Below are 9,337 nucleotides of genomic sequence, written 5' to 3' on the forward strand. Positions count from 1 at the left end.
ACTCCTCACCTCCAACCCTTTTCCTCCTTATTGTTAGCATTGTGTATTCATTCCCTTGGGTTACTTGTTACAATTGATAAGCCAACAATGATACATTATTATTCAAAATGTTTACTCTTAATGTTATATATGCTATGTTTTTGGACCAATCTGTGAATGCATTTATAGTTATAAACATAGGTAATGTATGTATTTTCTATTACAAAATCAAATTATTGTTTCATTGCTGTAAAAATCTTTTATGCACTACTTATTCATTCTTCCATTCCATTGAGCATGGCAACCACAGTACTTTGCCTCCATAATTTTGCTTTCATTTGGAATACCATATAGTTGGAATTATGGAGCACACAGGCTTTCAGATAGCCTTTAGCTAATAATATCTACCTAATTCTTCCATAATTTTTATTCTAATTGAATGTGTCATTTTAAAAATTCCATCATATGGCTATGTCATATATTTTTTAGTCATTTGCCTATTGTAAAACATCTTGGTTGCTTCAGAGTTTTTACAGTTACAAGTAAAGGTGTTATGAAGGTGTGTATTCAAGTTTTTGTGTGGTATTGTGTGACATTATTCCTGGCAAGGCATGAGCAACTTGCCTCAGCTAGGGAACTAATAACAAAAAACAAAGGACAGCCATCAATAAAGTCCAAATGAGTGAGTTTCATTGGGGTTATTTAGAGGATCGTGTGTGAATGATTATTTACAAGAGGAAAATGATTCAAAGGCAGAAGCATTAATAAAAGCTCACACCAACATAAGTGGCAGTTTGTGAGAGCAGGAAAGCTGGAGCACACTGCATAGGCTGCTGTCTGCCTAACAAGTTCCAGGGAGTTCCTTTGGTTTGAACCTCTTTCAGGTAGTTTGGCTGCTCTCTGCTACCCTCAGGCAGTTAGGTTACTCTCTGCTGCTTCCATGATGCTTTACTGGTGTAAATCTTTTCTAGACAACCCCATTTGCCTGAGAGTGGTTTTTAGGAGTCTTTACTGCTTTTAGGGAAGGAGGCACTAGTAAAGCTGGTTAGTTTCAGAGACTTCCTGAAACTCTTTGAGTTTACTTTCTGAGCTTAAGAGCAGCCCTGAAGGATAAAATGTTTCACCCCCCTCCCCCCAGAATATACTGTTGTTTAACCTTCTCCTAAACACTGTGTCTTAAATACACTCTTTAACCTTCCTTTCCACAACCTGTGTCTTAAAATTTTTCCCTCCAAGATTGAGTCTTTTAATCTCAGAAGAAACTGATAGGAAGAATGTGGACACAAGTTTCCAATTTATGTAAATACCCAGAAGAACTCTTTCTGAGTGGCAGGTTTAAGTATGTAAAACAAATGAACAAATAAACAAAAACAAGAAAAATTCATTTCAAACTTTTATTTCAGAGTGACTGTAAATTTTCTAGGCTCACTATGTCTAATACTTCTCAGTACTTTACTATCATTTATGTTAGTCTTTCTACTATGACCATTGTAAGAGGTAGGAAGTAGTAGATAATTTTGTTTTAATGTTTTAATTATCCAGATGCAATGATATAAATGCTTTTGTTCCATCATAATTCTCATCTGGAAAACTAAGGCCCAATGTGATGCTATTAAGAAACAGAGGCTATAGAACATAATCAGACTGTGAGCTCTCTGCCCTCATGAAAGACTTATTCTTCCAACTCACCTCCATCTGAGAGCAGAACACCAAAGGTCCACGTTAGAAATAGAGAGCAGCCCTTATCAGATTTTATTCTCTCCATGTTGAACTTCTTAATTTCTAGAATTATAAGAGATTTGTGTTTTGTAAATTATCTAGTCTAAACTGTAACTGACTCAGAAATAGTCTAAAGCATGGTCTATATATCTTCTTTAATGATGAGATAATTAGTATCAAACATTCATAATTTGTGACCTTATAAGAGAGATTCATAATTCGTGACCTTATAAGAGAGATTTCAGACACATAGCCAGTCCTCTTTTTCTGGTTGAGGTTATAATGGAAAAAACAAAAAACAAAAAAAAAAAAAAAAAAAAAAAAAAAAAAACAGTAACAACAATAAAAACCTGAAGTCTGTTTACCAGGGATTGGCCTAACAAGATGTCAAGTTATGCTTGTTCTAGAATTCCAGGTTTCTAGCACTGTAGGAAATGAATTTCTGTAATTAATTATATCAATGTGTATGTACTAAATCTAAGACCAGTCATAAGCACTGCTCCAAGCTAGCAGCTATTTTAGTCCTTATTAAATGATATTTCAGTGTAATGTACCAAATGAGAAATTTGTTGCCCTCATAATCTAACTAGGTATAACAGGAGTTGTAAGAGCTCTTTCTTGGATCTATGGAGGAATCTAGTAAATTATTTATTCAGCAAAGCTCAAGAAATCTAGAAATTTCATCAAGCTAGAAAGCTTCAGGATTTTTCTTGCATATTTTCCCCATTATATGGCATTAAAATGTCTCACCAAAATATCTAGAGTGGTCATTCCTTCTTGCCTACTAGATCCATCCAGGATAAACAATAATGGGCCATTGTGATATCTTTTCTGTCATCTCTAGAATTTTGCCTGGTGAGTTGGTTCACATAGCTCAACAGATAAACATAGCCGTCACCAAGCTTTAGAATCCTAGTTCAACCCTTGGGACTCACACCGTAGAAGGAGAGAACTGGCTGTCAAAAGTTTCCTGTTGACCTCCACATATGCACTGCTGAGGCATGCACATATCTTCACCTCCCACACATAGGTAGAAAACTGGATGGATGGATGGATGGATGGATGGATGGATGGATGGATGGGTGGGTAGGTAGATTGGTGGATGGATGAATTAGATGGACTGACAGATGTAATTTTTAAATGTTTAAATAAATCTAAATTGTTTAAATTAGTTAAAACTACATTGTAACATAGGGCTGACAAACAGTGAAAATATATTGCTGTTGTTATCTGAAAAAAAATTTTTTTTCTGGTGAGCATTATGGACAGGAATGAGGAAAATGACAGTTTTTAGAAATGTCTTTCAGTTTACAGAGCAAGGCTCAGTAAATGCTTTGAAGTCTAGTGTGTGTTAAATCTGTTTTGTACTATGTCCCAAAATACTTGAAGTATACTAACTTTGCAAAAAAAAAACCAAAAAACTAAGGGTTCTTTTTGTTTTTTGTTTTGTTTTGGGTTTTTTTTTTTTTTTGCCTTTGAATTTTGGAGATTCATGGACAGTGTGCAAGAATTGTCTGCTGTGTACTTTGTGGTAGATAGAAATATAATAGTAGAGGCATATTTAGGAGAAAGAGATAGCTTCATCTGACAAAAATCTAGAGAGCAAATAAGTAGTATTATTTTTTTTACATTTATAAAATTCTCTATCTCTAAAATGAACTGAAGCAATTGTGGGTATTTAAGAATTCCTACTATATGTTGTTTAGCAGAAACATCAGTAGTACGATTCACTGAGTCTAAAAGACTGAAACCAAGACATCCTTGTTGAAGAACAAGAGAATTACAGCTGAACTTGCAAAGATAAATTTTCTCTCTTGTAACCCCCCTTCTTTTTCCAATTTGGACCCTAAATGAATTGGGTGGTGCTGTTCTCCTAAGTTAGAATGTTACTGTTTATTTAATCTTCAAATTTAAATGTTCATTTCTCCCTGAAATAACCTCAGAAACACGCCCAGAAATGTTCTGCCATCTATCTGGAAATCCCTTTACATGATCAAGCTGGCACCTAAATGTTGCCAAAGGATCATACCAATCTTTCTAGCATGATCATTGTTTTGCCTCATTGTCCTTATAGTTTTAAATGTGTGTTTATATAATCCAAGCTGGTAATTAATATCACATATAAACTGTTACATCTTTTGATATGGTTTTGATGTAGTTTGTTCTGCAAAGGCTTATCTGCAGAAAATCTGATCATTTCCATGTATAGGTTCAATAAGTTATTAATCCTTCAGTGGTAGAGAGCTGAGTGAAAATTGAATAGGTCATCAGGAATTATTAATACCTTTCAGAAATGCATAGATTAGAAATCCTCAGAACTTCTATAAATCAGCTGGAGTCTGAAACTAAGCATCAGGTACATGATTGAAGGGGAAGAGCTGAGATCTTGAAAGGTACAGGAGTATAAAAGTTAAATAGTATATGTTGACACACTAGAAATTTTCATCTGTACTTTTATGATAGAAATAATGAACCAATGGTATTGAGAACAAAGCAAAATGCTAAATAATGCGAATCTATCAGAGGAAATATATTCTTGCCACATTGCACAGGCACACAATCTGACACTGAAAATGTTATTTAAAGTAGAACATTAGTAGTCTGTGCAGCAGTAAGACCCCAGAGAAAGCCACTTTACACATTTATACTTCAAAGCTTATTCACCACTGCTCTTAATTACATTAAGAGAAGTATTACTGTTAAAACTTTGATCTGAGTGTAGCACAAGCTTTTACTTTTTTGTGTGTCTCCAAGCACCAAATACTCTTTTCTTCACTGCTTGAGTGACTATGCTGAATATCAGTGTAGGGCCAGGAAATGTCTTATGACTTGGAAACAATCTCAGGAACACAGATCTATATAATGTGGGGTACTGGCTTCATTTCATAGGAAAGCAGGTGATAACACAGGTATTTGGTATTTGCAGCTCAGCCAAAGTTTCACCCATGTGGGACCAGCTGTTCATGAATGCAAGTAGATGACTAGAATGGCCAAGGAAATTTGGATAGTTCAACACCCATATCTCATCCCAGATTGTCTTCTTGTTTACTTACTTTTCACACTCTAAGATGCCTTCAGCTACTTTTTTTGTGGAAACAGTTTTTACTTGGACATTCCTTGTACACATGCAAACACTGGCAGAATAACTCTGCCATTAGAGGACAAATGACTAGTGGTGTTTAGATTCAGCTGTTGGGAGCAGTTTGAGAGATCTTTGAGATTACTTTATTAATGCACTTCTATATAAACAGGATTAGCATTTGTCCATCCCACTATTAGTCCTAATAGTGCATGTACATCCATGGGAAAGGCAGAAAACAGCCTGCAAATAGACCTTTGTAAACTAACATGTTTGGACTTCACAGAAGAGAAGAAATTATTTAACACTCATCTGACCCACACAGATGGAAAAAGGACATCTCCAACTTTTTATTCAGGAAAAAAGAAATGTCACTGGTCTTTTTTATTTGTCTGTCTTGCTTGGAAATTATTAAACTGTTTCTTTCCTCTTTGCTATCATTTCTTATACCTTCATTTATCTGAGCTTGCTTCTTTGCTCTCTTTTTTTCTTTTCTGACCCACTTCATTTTACTTATTAACATCATATATTCCCTAAATAAAAAAACTTTTAGTTTATTTTATAATTTTCCTAGCTTTGTTATTTTAATTTTTTACTGGGTTAATAACTTTTGGTTTCATTTTGTGTTTTGTTTATTATATTGTGGTATCTTATTAAAATATTTCTATAGTATGCTTTTTTTCTTCATTGGGTGGTGGGGACTGAGACTTCAAGAGAAAAATATTATCACCGAGAAGACCCCCATATAAAGTGAAGGAAGAGAGGTATTCATGTTAACAAATGTATAAATAGTATGGAAACATCAAAAACAAACAAACAAAAAAGAAAGAAAGAAAAAGAAAAGCAGTTTGACTCCTCCAAAATTTATATTTTGTGTTAATTTAAAATTCCTCTATAACCGAATAAAAATTTATTGTTTTAGTCGGGGCTTCTATTCCTGCACAAAACATCATGACCAAAAGCAAGTTGGAAAGGGTTTATTCAGCTTACGCTTCCATATTACTGTTCATCACCAAAGGAAGCCAGGACTAAAACTGAAGCAGGTCAGGAAGCAGGAGCTGATGCAGAGCCATAGAGGGATATAGCTTACTGACATGCTTCTCCTAGCTTGCTCAGCTTTCCTATAGAACCCAGGTCTACCAGCCCAGGGATGGCACCACCTACAATGGGCTGGGCCATCCCGCCTTGATCACTAGTTGAGAAAATGCCTTACAGCTGGATATCATGAAGGCATTTTCTCAACTGAGGCTCCTTTCTCTGTGATAACTCTAGCTTGTGTCAAGTTGACACAAAACTAGCTAGTACAGGTATTAGTATGTCTGAATTTTGGGCAAAGAATTCAAAAGTTCAATTTGAAAATGATCAGTGTTCTCAAGCAGGATTCAAGCAAACAAGTGCATACAACAAAAGATGTCTATACAGACTTTGCATGAAAAAATTCATTAGAGATCAAGACTGAAAAACAAGAGAAAAGACTACTCAGACATTTTAAAATTGAAAGGTGAATAAATTATTCATCATTAATGTACTAAATCAGGATAAGTATCAATTAGAGATAAAGGAGGTGAATTATTTTATTCTGATAACTACAAAGAAAATTATGAGCACAAAATTTTCAACAATTCTGGAACACATAAAGAGACCAGACATAAGAATCCTTGGTATGGAACAAAAAACTAAAAAAAAAAAAAAAAAAAAAAAAAAAAAAAACTTAAGACCTAGAGAAATCTATTCAATGAACCTGTAGAAGAAAATTCACCAAGTCTGGAGAGCTATATGTACACCTTAATACATAAAACAACTATATCACCAACTAGAGATGACTAGAAAATAACCTGTCCAAATCAAACTGTAGTTAAAAATACCATAAGAACAGAGCTAAGAAAGTATATTAAAATCTCTAAGACAGAGATAGAGATATCTAGTTACCAACAAATGCAAACTCATCAGACCCATCAGCAAAACTTTCAAAAGTCACCATATATGGAAAAAGTTATTTCTGTCCACTACTAACTAACAGCCAAGATTGTTATATCCAGTAAAATCGGCTTTTAAAACTAAGTGAGATAACAAACTATTTCCAAACTATAAGCATTAAAGACGTTCCCAGTAAATCAACAATGCAGAAGATACTGAAAAGAGTTCTATGAATGGATTAGGGTAGGGAGCTTGGATTAAAAGATCACAAGAAAAATTCTTGAAATTAGTAGAACTAAGAATTAGGATATAATCATAATTAGTCAACTCAGCAAACAAGCCAAGATCTTAGGTGAATAGGAAGGAAAGAATAGAACAGAGTACTTGAATCAATAATCAAAATGTACAAACAATATTTTTTTAAATCGTGAATTAACAATAATTCTTGCACGGACTAGACGCCCAGCCGCTCTGCCACTTGAAACAGCAGAATGCCTGGGGCACAGATCTGGGAAGACTATGGAATGAGCACCCAGGACACAGACAGTGCTTGGAGGTGGTGCTTATGGCAAAAGTTCCTTTGCAACCCACAGTAATAGAGATTCCAAATCAGCCCAGAAAGGCTGTGCTCCCAGACCAGACGCCTAGGCACTCTGCCACCTAGACCAGCAGGTACAGACCTAGTGGGGTTGTGCAGTGAGTACCCAGAGCACAGAGAGTTCTTGGAGGTGGTGCTAAGCACTGTGTAAGAGAGAATCATTATCTGCCTTGGGAAGGCGGTTCTGGAATATCAGCTCCACAGGTGCTTTTACACCTGGAGCAGAGGTGAAGCTGATGCAAAGGCCCAGGGAGGGCACACCATGAGTTCTCAGTGAGCAGAGAGTGCTGTACTCACTGGAAAAGGGTCCATTTTGACTTGGAGAAAGAGCCACATCCCCACCACTAGTATTCAGGACCAGTGGGCAAAGGGCCTAGCTGCCAGAGCAGCCTCATAAGAGCTCCCAGACCTGAGTCCACAAAGACAACTAAGTACCTGCCACCAGAACTCACTGCTCTCCCACAAAACAACGAACACTCAGAAGCAATTTTCTTCCTGAGCCCACGGGCCCTCAGATCCATGGGGGAGACAGGTGGTAGTCACTGACAACAAGACCACACATAACCACAGACAACAAGATGGCAAGAGGAAAGTGAAAGAACTTAAGCAATGGAAACCACAATAACCTGGCAACACCAGAACCCAGCTCTCCCACCAGAGCAAGTAGTGGATTGCCAAACACTCCAGATAAAACAAGACTCACACTTGAAATCATAATTCACGATGATGAAGGAGATCTTGGAGAGGAGCATGAATAACTCCCTTAAACAATTACAGGAGAACACACAGAAAAAAATAGAAGCTTTTGAAGAGGAAACACAAAATTACTCAAAGAAATACAGTAAAACACAACCAAAGAGATGAAGAAATTGAAAATGGAAATAGAAACAATAAAGAAAATACAAAAAGAGACAATTCTGGAGATGGAAAACCTAAAAAAGAAATCAGGAGTTACAGATGCAGGCATCTTCAACAGACTACAAGAGATGGAAGACAGAATCTTAGGGGCCAGAGACAACATTGAACATGTAGACAAAACATTCAGAGAAGATGCAAAAACCAAAAAGCTCCTAACCCAAAATGTCCAGAAGATCCAGGACACAATGCGAAGTCCAAAGCTAAGGATGGTAGGAATAGAAGAGGGTGAAAAGTGTCATATAAGAGGTACAGTAAATATCTTCAACAAAATCATAGAAGAAAACTTCCCTACCCTTAAGAATGAGATGACCATGAGCATAAAAGAAGCCTTCAGAACTCCAAATAGATTGTACAAGAAAAGAAATTCTTCCAGACACATAATAGTCAAAACACCAAGTGTCCAAAACAAAAAATGGATACTAAAAGCAGTAAGGGGAAAAGGTCATGTAACATATAAAGGCAGTCCGATCAGTATCATACCGACTTCTCTACAGAGACTATGAAAGCTAGAAGATCCTAGACAGACATCATACAGACCCCAAGAGAACACAAATGTCAGCCCAGGTTACTATACCCAGCAAAACTCTCAATCACTATAGATGGAGAGACTAAGATATTCCAGGACAAAACTAAATTTACACGATATTTGACCACAAATCCAGTACTACAAAGCATAATAGGTGGAAAACCCAACACAAGGAGAGATATTACACCCTAGAAAAAGCAAGAAAATAACTAAGCGAGAAACCAAAAGAAGAAAGACACACAGACATAATTCTACCTCAAACTGCAAAAATACTAGGAAACAAGAATCACTACTCCTTAATATCTGTTAACATAAATGGATTCGATTCCCCAATAAAGAGACATAAACTGGGGGACTGGATACATAAACAGAATCCAGCATTTTTCTGCATACAGGAAACTCAGAGACAAAGACAGACACTACCTCAGAGTTAAAGGCTGGGAAAAAACCTTCCAAGCAAATGGCCCCAAGAAACACACTGGAGTAGCCATTCTAACATGGAATGAAATAAACTTTCACCCAAAAGTTATCAAAAAAGGTAAGGAAGGACACTTTTTACATATAACAGAGAAAATCTATCAGGATGAATCCTCAATCCTAA

This window comes from Micromys minutus (genome assembly GCF_963924665.1).
Source record: "Micromys minutus genome assembly, chromosome: 4".
In the NCBI taxonomy this organism is placed as follows: Eukaryota; Metazoa; Chordata; class Mammalia; order Rodentia; family Muridae; genus Micromys; species Micromys minutus.